The sequence below is a fragment of the Notolepis coatsorum genome (assembly GCF_963971535.1).
Source record: "Notolepis coatsorum genome assembly, chromosome: 4".
NCBI lineage: Eukaryota > Metazoa > Chordata > Actinopteri > Aulopiformes > Paralepididae > Notolepis > Notolepis coatsorum.
This window is the reverse complement of record NC_140168.1, coordinates 132,777,468-132,789,958: the sequence shown is the minus strand read 5'-3', so window position 1 is coordinate 132,789,958 and position 12,491 is coordinate 132,777,468. Positions and strand designations below refer to the sequence as shown.

General features: G+C 41.0%; 1 long non-coding RNA gene across 1 annotated transcript; it reads left to right on the top strand.

Moving 5' to 3' along the window:
* The first annotated feature begins 9,439 nt into the window (after positions 1 to 9,439).
* On the top strand, positions 9,440 to 10,353 carry LOC311227413. Its single transcript, XR_014619596.1, has 3 exons — positions 9,440 to 9,527; positions 10,024 to 10,141; positions 10,269 to 10,353. It is a non-coding gene; the product is annotated as an uncharacterized lncRNA (long non-coding RNA).
* Positions 10,354 to 12,491: the final 2,138 nt, after the last annotated feature.

Sequence of the window (12,491 nt, the reverse complement as noted above, 5' to 3'; positions counted from 1 at the left end):
GAGGATCAAGAAAAGAGGGCAGGGCTTGAGATAGTTCAATAGTCTACATTCTCATCACTCTCTAACAGGCTGGGCGACATGGAAGAAAATTATCCATAATAATCACAAGGATTTATGTTGTTTCAATATCGACATACAGTACGTCACATTCTAGACTGGGTCTGGTGCCAGACAACGGGTCTTAGCTGTGATATTGTTTCTTGATATCTGCCGACTTATGCATTTCCTGCTAACTTCTAATTCTCAATATTAATATAAAGATAGATGGATAGATAGATACTTTATTAATCCCCTTGGGAAATTCATGTATATATCATGTCTCAATATGAAATGGGACAGTTTGTTTGGGAGGATAGTTAAAAAACAACTTTCTCACCATGGGCAGTCATCCCAGGAGCCATTGCGCCGTGGATGGAGGCAGGACTGTTGAAGGGGGTGGGGGTTTCTGCAAAATGAAGAGATGATTCAAATGTCAAGATAATGTAAAATATCAGATTAGGCGGAATTTGACATGTTTCCATATTCAATCCGTCATGTGATTACTATGATCACACAAATCCACTGTTTATGAAGTCCCCATGTGCATGTTGTGAAGTTTAATGATTTGGTTTGTCATAAAATAATGCAAATAATGTACAGAGCTAAAACAAAGTGTGCAAATGTGTTTTCAATACCGGAGAGCAAACATGATTTGAGAGACGTTTGTACGTTTACTGTTCAAAAAGCTAAGAAAGGGATTCAAAGGAGATGCATTTCCATTGTTGGGGTTCATTTGTGGAACAATGCTGATATACATTTAATTAAGAATGAGTAATTTACTTTTGGTTTTCCAAATTTTTTTTTGTATAGCTGTTTTTGAGGGTCACAAAATGTGAATGTTTTTTGTTTGTTAGTATTGTCATGTTTTGGAAGGTAGCTTAATTTGATAAGAATATAGGACAGGCAATATGCTTCAGCCTGTACCTTTTCAGTCACTGCCAAAACAAAGACTGTTGACCTTATTTACAGTCTGGAATTGTGTGTGATGACTGAATAGAAAAACTACTACCATCTTTGGAGCATTCTGTTGGAGTCGTTTCAACTAGACAACAGAAACATTCTAAAGGGACTACATTTGATCCCCCGTCAGCTCTAGATATTATATCAAAACTGCGACAGGGAAGTAACTTGGGTCCAAGCTGTTCCCTAGCAACACTGTTTCACTGTGGTTATCAGGAGAGCTTTTTCTTTAATATCCCTTAGATAAACATGTCTGTCATCAAAGACAAAATGAGTGGTGGAGTCAGTTGGCAGCTGTGTCCCAACAGGACACATTCTAGCTCAGGCGCAGGGGCGGACCTTCCTACAGGCGATATAGGCGGTCGCCTAGAGCGACACCCAGAGGGGGGTGCCAATTTTTTTTTTTTTTTTTTTTTGCAGTTTTGGCGCCCCCCTCTATATCTGCAACCATTATTTTTACATAAAAAAAATTCTAACATAAGGGAAAATGAGCCAAAAATCTAAAACGGTCGGTCGGTCTGAGCCTCAGCTTTAGGTGTTCACAGTCAGAACATGCTAGAGCGCTGTGCATTGATGGGTATCGGTCAAGTGTTTATAGAATTGAGCGTTGAGGAAAGAAAGACTAACGTTAGAGAACTATGAAGAGGTAGAAGCCATCCGGCCATCCAGTTTAAAAAGAGAAGAAGAGAAGAAGACGAGAAACGTGCCAAGGTGAAAGGTATGCAATTTTGTACAACTTCCAAGACCTGCCACACCAAGAGCTGATGAAGCAAGCAGAGGCACTTGTACACACCTTAAACCATGGAGGGCAATCTGATTTGGATGGGAAGGAGCTGGCTCAGGAGTTGGACAATTTGATGTGATTGATGACTTTGCAGCGAGGAAGGCCAGAAGGATTGCACTGTAAATGGAAACCAGTAGGAGCTACAGGCTAACCTTGAAGTGTGATGATAGGGAGTGGAATGTAAATAGTTCTTTAGACAAAGTGAATTTGTAATTTTTATTTATTTGTTTGTTTATTTAGCATATTATATTTTGATTATATATGTGTAACATATTTTACAATACATAATTTTCTTTTAAAGCAAATTTGCACGTTATTTTATTGTTTGTTATTATTATTATTATTATTATTATTATTATTATTATTATTATTATTATTATTATTATTATTATTATTATTATTATTATTATTATTATTATTATTATTATTATTATTATTATTATTATTATTATTATTATTATTATTATTATTATTATTATTATTATTATTATTGTGTGTTAGCTAAGTTGTTTATTTGTTTTAATTCTTTAGTGTGCATTTTACATTTATTCTTAGCTCTTGTTCTTGCTTGTAAAAATTATAGGTGCAGTACTTTACTGTATAACTGTTAACCCTTTCACTGCCACATGACGGAGGGTTAACCCTTTACTATCACACAACCGACGGTCGTGAAAGGGTTAACCTTCAGCGGTGTATTGTCGCAGTGAAAAGGGTTAACCGGTTGGTAGCGCTGCAATGTTTTGATTTTTTTTTTGGGGGGGGGGGGGGGAGGCTCAGACCGACCGAACGTTTTAGATTTTTGGCTAATTTTCCCCTATGTTAGATTTTTTTTTATGTAAAAATAATGGTTGCAGATATAGAGAGGTGCGCCAAAACTGCGCAGAGCAAAAAAATATATATATGTGGTGAATCTTGCCTAGGGCGCCAAATGTGCTAGGTCCGCCCCTGCTCAGGCGCCAACCAGGCAGATGGTTTTGCTGATAGGGGAAGCTGTAAACAATAAACGTCAACCGACTCCGGTCAGCTGTGACAGTTGGCCGGGGTGACAGCCTTCAAATAGGCCTTAGAGCAGCAGAAACGTGTTTGTACAAACTTTAGAAGGTATTTATGACTTCACAAGACTCGGCTCAAACAAGGGACTAAACACGTTTTGCAATTATGCCACATCAATGTGGAACGCCCTACCCAAAGCTGTAAAGGAATGTGAATCACTACCCACTTTCAAAAACACTCTCAAAGAACACCTACGGGAGACTGCAATTCGAAACTGGCCCCTGTAAATATCCTAACCCAACCCCCTCCAATGTACAGTAAATGACCAAGTATGGTTTTGTCAATATTCCAATGTACAGTTTTGCTTGTACAGTTGTACAGTGTCCCCCCCCCACCCACCCAACCACTTCCAATGTACAGTCCCCCCCCACCCCCACCCCACCTACCCAACCTCCTCCAATGTACAGTTTCTACGTCAAATGTATATACTATCTTTTCTGGACTATTTTTGTATCACAAACAGTACTGTATTTGCAAATCTGGTATGTCATAAATGTATAGATGTAGCAGTACTGTCTATCTGTATGTCATGTATGTCATATATGTTATGATGAATTGAAAATGGGGGACCCTGATGTAAACAAGACGAAAGTCTTTCTCTGGTATGCATCCCCTTAACAATTGTATGTATTGAGCTGTACTTGTACTGTACTGTACCCATTCTGCAATCTGTTAATAAAGTTTTCAATCAATCAATCAATCAATCAATCAATCAATCAATCAATCAATCAATCAATCAATCAATCAATCAATCAAGACCACAGTTCAAAGGAAAACCCTATCTTTACTCGTTTAAGCAGCTGTCCTAGAGTGACAACTTTTTAACAGACGATTTGATCCTGCAAAGCTCCTCCTTTTTAAACTGTTAGAATAAATGAAAAAGTGGATTAAAAGACTAAGGCATGCCAGGAATAATAGTTAAAATCACGTCATTGCTTATCATTTTCATAGATAAATCTAGTAATATGAAACAGCTGTTTTCCAGTATACTGTGACACTGCATTTAGAGAAAACTCTATTCATAAGTTGGGAACAACTGTGGTATCATGTTCAAAATGATACAGAGAATTGTCTGATATATTAGATCATATTTTGAAATGAAATACAGTTAAAACAATGATTGCAAATGCTCTAATTGTGTTTTTCCAGCTATATAAGGTACAGGTATTAAGAAAAGGAGCGATTTGTTTGTCTATAAAAGTTACAAAACAATATTCATATGCCAATTCGAAATAAATAATTGTAATGTTTAAATCAGGATAAAACTATTCTCCTTAAAATACGTGAAGGGGGAGTGTTTAGACGAACTCCCCCATTCACCAAGATGGCCGCAGACAGCGCCATTGGCTGGCCGCTTGCAGGTGTCGTCGATGGCGGCACTTGCAAGGAGGCGTGATTACTAGTTTAAAAATACGGCGCTCGAGTAGGATCAACAGACGAACGAGGAGAGACCGGAAGACGCGATCAAGTTGAAGACGTCCCTGCTCCATACTGCTGACTGCTAAGAAGATAACTTTTGTTAGGCTATGCCAGATTTTTGTAATATCAATACTTTTTGATCTATTATAAGGAAACTAAAGATATACCTTGTCATATAGTGGTGTACTAGAATCCTACAAGAGTGTGCACTATTTTGTGGAACGCAATAAAAAAGGCTCCACCTCTTTCTTGCCACTCAAATCCATCTGTTGTGGGACTCTTTCATCTGCAAGTTCTACATTGCATCTGGCCGGTGGCCAAAACACACACGCAGGAAGAATAGTATTCACTACTACAATACACGATACTCTCACATCAGGCTGGGCCATATGGAAATAAAGGATGTCACGATGATCATAAAGATCCCAATTATGCCAATGTTATGCTCTTTTTATGCATATGTCTATTTTGTGCCTACATCACTGCCGTGAAGCACTTTGGGGTGCAATTCTTGTATGAAAGGTGCTATACAAATACACATTATTATTAGTATTATTATTATACACAATATTTCAGATCTCATATTTAGAGAAATTTTTGTTAACATTTGCTTGTTTATACAATTGTCTACCACAACATTGTAATTTTAGCCACAATATAATCCCATTGAAATGCAATAACAATTCATTATATTCCAGCCCTACCATCATATCAACACATTCTGCTTCTTCCTTCGTTAAAATGATTTTTTTTCACTTCAGGTGAACACACTCACTTTTCTCTCCGTAGCAGACAAAGGCCTGTTTGATTTTACAGTTCTTAGGTTTCAATTTGCCTCCTTTCCGTAATTGGGAGACGATGCAGATCTTCTTCCCTCTTTTTGTTTCGCTAGGAAACAAGATAGAATATTATAGCCACAAGTGGTGATTAGCAGAGGTCTGATTGGGCATATGGGGCATTGAAGCTCAGCCATTTCGGTGTTGTATGAAGCATTATGGTGTTTTGACATTGACACACGTAATCTCCCACACACATCCTGAAACTCAACAGTTTTGCACATAATTATTCATTTAAGTTGATAGTTATTGAGAGTAAATTAGTTTGGATATGGCCACCAGTGATGTCATCATGCATGTGCATCCCTCAGTGTTTGTAGAACACTTTTCATTTTCTCCAACACAGACATTTGTGCGTGAAAAGATTGTTCATTTGAAATCTTCAAACCTTTAGGGATATCACTGGAGGAGGACTTTACAATCTTAATAGCTTAAAAATGGACCAAGTGAGAGTTTTCTTTACCTCTTCAGGCCGATCCAGACCGTTTTAGTAAAACGGCGCATAAAACCAGGAACCGTCTGGAGCAGCTGTTTCATGTCTTCTTCGTTGTCCATGATGACCAGGTCAGTGTGGTTCTCTCTGCAGTAGGTCTGTGCATCAGTCCAAGACTTGCGGTGTGTAACTAAATGGTACTGACGGGGGGTGGAGGTCAGGCAGGAGGTCAGAGTACATAACCCTGTGGATGGTAGAAGAGAAGGTGAACATTACAAATGACATATCTGTAGATACTATATCTATCTGTACATATCCTACTCTTACTAGTTACGCTGCCGGGCAGTATGAATACTACCATACTGTATTTACACCTGTATCACTGCACATATTATACTACAAACATCTGATTACCAGTACACTCAGTAGTACTAATTTGTATGTTTTGTACCCAGTTTAGTCACCTGTTCATTGTATATTACTGTTACATTTGCACTCTGGTTGGATGCTTCTTGTCATTGTACTGTACTTGTGCTGTATAATGACAAATTATTTTAATCTAATCAAAAAGGCCCCCTCTCAGTTGTGAGGATTAGACTTATATATTTATTTTATTCAACCAGGCAGGTACATTACACTAAGAACAAATTCGTATTTACAATGATGGCCTGGCATGAGGACAAAAGGGCCTCTCGAAGGGTAGAGAAAAAGTTATCAAGAATTTGAAAACTAAAAAATTTATAAACCAAAAAGAACGATTCAGATAAGACTATTGGACACAGACAATACATACATCACAGAGGTAAGAGACAGACGATACATACATCACAGAGGTAAGAGACAGACGATACATACATCACAGAGGTAAAAGACAGACGATACATACATCACAGAGGTAAGAGACAGACGATACATACATCACAGAGGTAAGAGACAGATGCACCGCCCACGCACCGCCCCCGAAACTGGCCCACACAATGACCGTTATGAAACACTCGTCCCCAGGGCCGCCTGGGAGAAATGCGAGGCCCTGTGCGAGATTTAAACGCGAGCGATATATATATATATATATATATATATATATATATATATATATTCTTTTTTTATTTAATTTTTTTTTCATGCAGTCAACATATTCTTAAATAATAGCGCTGCCCAAGGCTGGGCATGATACAGTCAACATATAGCAAGAGAGAGAGCGAGAGAGAGCTCCCGTTCTACAGTCAATATACAGTGTTATCGCTGCACAGAATGAATGAATGAATGAATGAATGAATGAATGAAAACTTTATTTAACAGATTGCAGAATGGGTACAATACAGTACGGCTCAATACATACAATTGTTAAGGGGATGCAGACCTGAGAAAGACGTTTGTCTTGTTTCCATCAGGGTCCCCCATTTTCAATTCATATAGACATTTATGACATACACAACATACATGACATTTATGGCATAGGGACATACAGTATAGGTATTTAGTACTGATACATTTGTGACATAACGGTATTCAAATATACAGTACTGTTACCCCTATATACAGCAATGCCCCTGACCCTCCACCAGAGCAAGGCCAGAGAGAGAGAGAGAGAGAGAGAGAGGGAGAGAGAGAGACACACAACCCAAAACCAGAGCAAATTGAAATGCTATTTGGCCCTAAACAGAGAGTACACAGTGGCAGAATACCTGAGCACTGTGACTGACCCAATACTAAGAAGATCCTTGACTAGGTACAGACTCAGCGAGCACAGCCTAGCCATCGAGAAAGGCCGCCATAGGCAGACCTGGCTCCCAAGCGAAGACAGACCCACTGCACACAAGATGAGGTGGAAACCGAGCTCCACTTCTTAACAACCTGCCCACTATACCAAGACATACTTCCCACAAATTGCAAACACCCAAAGAGACTTTGAAAACATCGACAATAACTCAAAACTCCCATACCTACTGGGAGAAATACAAGAATGTGAAATAAAGCCCATTTGAATTGAAGAGAGAGAGAGATAGATAGAGCATGTCTGTGTGTGTTAGAAAGAGAGAGATAGAGAGAGAGCATGTCTGTTTGTGTGTGTATGTTAGAGAGAGAGCATGTATATGTGTGTTAGAAAGAGAGAGAAATATATAGAGAGAGAGCATGTCATTTTGTGTGTTAGAGAGAGATATAGAGCATGTCTGTGTGTGTTAGAAAGAGAGAGAGAGAGCATGTGTGTTTGTGTGTTAGAGAGAGAGAGCATGTCTGTGTGTGTGTGTGTGTTAGAGAGAGAGCATGTATGAGAGAGATAAGCAAAGATGAGCCCCTAAAGGATATTCAACTTTTAATGGAAGAACAAAACAGAAGGAAAAGATAACTTCACAAAGGCAACATGAATATACATAGATCCAAAATGACAAAGATCAACACTTAAATCCAAAGAGAAGAGGGTCTATACCAGAGAAAACAAAGTAGCAAGGAGCCAATGGCCGACATCAGCTAAATAGGCTAACTGCAAATAGAGTAGCCAGGTACTGATACCAGGTCACACACCGTTAGCTACTACAACAGCTAGCCGGCCCGTTTGGCTCAATATAACGTTGCTCTACGTTAGCTAGCCGGCCCGCTTTGGCTCAATATAACATTAGCTACAACAGCTAGCCGGCCCATTTGGCTCCCGAGAGAGAGAGAGAGAGAGAGAGAGATATCCACGGCGGGAATAGAATAGAGTGCATTAAAAACTCACCAAACGTCCAAGAGGATGGAGACAACCGCGTGGAGTTGACGAAGTTCATCTGCCGAATGACCGTCCTCTTCATCTTGGCATAACAATGCTGCACACGCTCTCTCTAGGTTAGCTGACGCTAGTTAGCCTTTAGCTAAGCTAGCTACTAGCCGACATCATCATGGCTATCCCGACTGAACCACACGTTAGCACTCGATATTATAACGTAGCTAAAGCTAACTAGCTGTCCCTGCCTTTAGCTAAGCCGACATGGCTAGCCTGACTGAACTGTCTAACATGCAACAACTTTCATCTTCAGTCCATCTGCCGAATGACTGTCCTCTTCGTCTTGGCTGGCATAACTAAGCATAACCTCCAAAGCTGCACGCGTGAAATAGTCAAACGCAGCTGACGCACGCCAGCGTACACATGATGTAACCCCTCCCTTCGTTGAAACCAACAGTATGTCTGCTGCAGAGCCCCAGAGCCAGGAACATTCTACAAACGTGTCTAATGTGAAATATATAAGCATATAAGTAAAACTAGATTTTAGGTCTGTGATGAAAAAGGGCCTCGCGGGAAGGGGGGCCTCGCAAAAGAAAAGAAAATAAAAAAATAAATAAAAAAGATAAATAAAAAATATTTCTTTTTATTTTTTTTGTGCGAGGCCCCCCTTTCCGCGAGGCCCTGTGCGACCGCACTGCTCGCACACACCCTGCTCGTCCCAGTATTAAACAACCCATGGCTGTGGCTAAAGGAGCTCCCATAGTCCAGCAGACTGTACAAAGAGCAGACTCCGCGGAGGTCCGCGCGGACTCTTGAGCTTTCATAGTCGAGCAGATCTCAGCGGACGTCCGCGGTCTATTTCCTACATTTCTCGCTCCAGTTTTACTACATTTCCCACAATTATTTCGCGCTGTTTACACTTCTGTTAATAATGGCGTCAGGTGATGAAGAAGAGCTGCTCTGTTTACTGGCTTTGCGGGATAAAAAGCAGAGACGTGGTATGTGAGGCCACTAAATGAAAAAAGGGATGAGGAAGGGGAGTTCAGCATGTTGGTGAAGGACATGCGAAGTTTTGATGAAGAGAAACATTTTAGTTACTTCCGAATGGACAGTCACAAGTTTGACGACCTGGTAGCGCGCCTAGCTCCATACCTCCTTCACCACGGGACCCATCGCTCACCGGTCACTTCTGCCCAAAGAGTGGCTGTGACATTGCGGGTTCTCGCCACCGGTTGTTCCGAACAGTGCGTTTCCGCCAGTTATAGACTGGGCACATCAACTGTGTCTGCAATTGTCTCGGAGGTGAGTTGCTTTTCTTTTTTTGGGATACTGTGGGGGAGGCAGTGTTGGGGAAAATACTTTGAAAACTTACCAAAACGAGCTACTTCACAATGAAAAGTTGTTAGCTGTCAGCTAATATACTATGTACTATGTTACTATCCTTATACTACTACCTATCATTAGCTTGTTAAACTAAAATGACTTGTATAAAATACCACAATCTGAGTGTGGAATATAATAATGTAGCCTACAGTTTATACAGTCTGATCTGTGACTTTTTAGGGTCTAATCAAGCCTATAGCATTTGTCTCTGGTGCATCAACACAACTTTTTATTTAACACATGTAGAGGAGGCAAATCACAAATCACACGCTCACACAGACTTTAATACTCTCTCTTGACCTATCAGATATGTCTTCTGAAAGGCAAGACAATGACAAAGACAATGACTTTTATGGTCCTGGATTTAGAGACATATTCCAAGATCTAATGTCCCAAATATGAATTTCCACCACAGGTATGTCAAGCTATATGGGCGGCTCTCCAGTCAGAGTATGTGGCTTTCCCTTCCGGACACCAGTGGACCGTCATCGCACGTGATTTCTGGCGACTATGGGATTATCCTCTCCTTTTAGGTCTGTTGTTATACTATCTATCCGTTTGTCTGTCTGTCTACTAACAATTATATCTGTCTGTTTGTCTGTGTCTGTCTGTCTATCTGTCTCTAATCTATTAACAATTCTATCTATTCTAATTTATCAGGAGCCGTGGATGGAAAACACATCCAAATCCGTTGCCCTCCCAAAGCTGGGAGTGATTTTTTTTAATTATAAGGGGACTCACTCCCTTGTCCTCCTGGCTGTGTGTGACGCCCATTATCGTTTCACGATGGTCGATGTGGGAGCATATGGGCGTCAGAGTGACGGTGGGGTCTTTCAGGAGAGTGAGTTTGGGCAGAAACTCCTGAGTGGCACACTGACTATACCGCCACCCGATGTCCTCCCTGGCACAGAGGTCACCAGTCCTCATGTCTTTGTCGGAGATGCTGCCTTTCCACTCCATGAGAATCTCATGCGACCCTACCCTGGTAAGATTCTAAAAATGCAATTATGGTGGTGTGTTTAATCTTGGTGTTTACCAGTATGGACATCCTCAATTGATGAGCTTCTATCCCAAGGCCATCTATGTAACAACCCATCATCTACTCATTGCACATACATCCACATGCACACACTCACTTTTAAACAAACACTCACCTTATTAACACCCACTTTTGACACTTTATTATAACTACATTATATTTACCTATTTAATAAAGACATTTTCACTATTGATTTATCATGCATAGGCTCAAAACCGGACCAGGTTTACAACTATCGTCACAGCAGGGCTCGGAGAATAATTGAGAACTCATTTGGAATAATGTCAGCCAGATGGCGGATCCTTGGCCGCCCAATAGAGTTTAATCCCTCCAAGACGGTCCATGTGGTCAAAGCGTGTGTAGCGCTACACAATTGGTTGACCTACACCGATGACCATCGCCAGTACATCCCCCCGAATTACGTCGACACTACAACTCCATCGGGAGACATCATGCCAGGTGATTATACACACACACACACACACACACACTGTACAGAGTATCACCTTCTACAACACAATAACCCCCCCCCCCCCCCTGTCACTGAGTAGTGATTCTGATTAACAATTCCAGTTCTCGTTTCCCATCCCTGCAGGCGAATGGAGGCAGGTAGCTGGACAGGATGGCCCCCTTGACCCTCAAGCTCAGATCAGAAGGCCCAGAGCTACCCGAACAGCATATGCTGTGAGAAACAACTTGCGGGACTTCTTCTCATCGCCTCATGGTCTTGTGCCATGGCAAACTGCCACTATAAGAAGAGGCAGATTATAATATATATGAAGTGGTCTCCTCCCTGCTCTTCTTCAAATGATGGAGCTCCTCTCCCAGCTGCTGAATGGTGCAGAGCTCAGTCAAACTGGCCAGAGTCATCTCTCTAAACTCTTTGGGCAGCAGTGACCGGTGAGCGATGGGTCCCATGGTGAAGGAGGTATGGAGCTAGGCGCGCTACCAGGTCGTCAAACTTGTGACTGTCCATTCGGAAGTAACTAAAATGTTTCTCTTCATCAAAACTTCGCATGTCCTTCACCAACATGCTGAACTCCCCTTCCTCATCCCTTTCTGGACCAGTTTGGAGGGTGTGGATGGGTGGACTGGTCATTCATCACCTCACCCCTGCCCACTTTGACAACCTAGGATGGCTTAGAGTAGACGACAGAGTACAGCAACTTGCAATGGGCCTGGTCTACAAGATACACTACGCGACCAAGGTACCCATGTACATGTCAAAATACTTCCCAAACTACTTTTACAGTCACTTCAGCCAGGAGGTGATGAAGAAACGCAAGCTGTTTGACGACGTGAAACGCATATTCAGATCTAAAAGCCTGTCTTACTCAATGAGACACCCAGCAATATTAAGAGTCGAACACGGCGGGACCTCCCGTGACTTTCATTCCCCAGAAGCCGCACAAGAATTCATCCGTGGACTTGATTGAGGCTGAAAGCGGGCAGATCAAGCCCGTCGCCAGGATGAAATGACTGGGGGGGGCAACTGAGGATCCCCCTACTACCAAGACAAACACCGTGAGACGAGATAAGTAGCCAAAACTAAGACACACACACTACCAAATGACTCTTATGAGCTATTAGAAAAACCAGAAACAACCCTGAACGTGGTTAATTAAAGGACAAGTATCAAAACTGAATCATCAGTGTATAATTTCTAGTTTTTTTTTTTTTTTGATTTTGTAGTGTTTATATATATATTTCCATTTTTCTCTATTTTTTATTACATCCAATTATTCATATATTTTTTCTTTCTTTGGTTTGATTGATTGAATTGATGGAAAAGTTTGTTGGCGGATTGCAGAATGGGTACAGTACAGCTCAGTACATACAGTTGT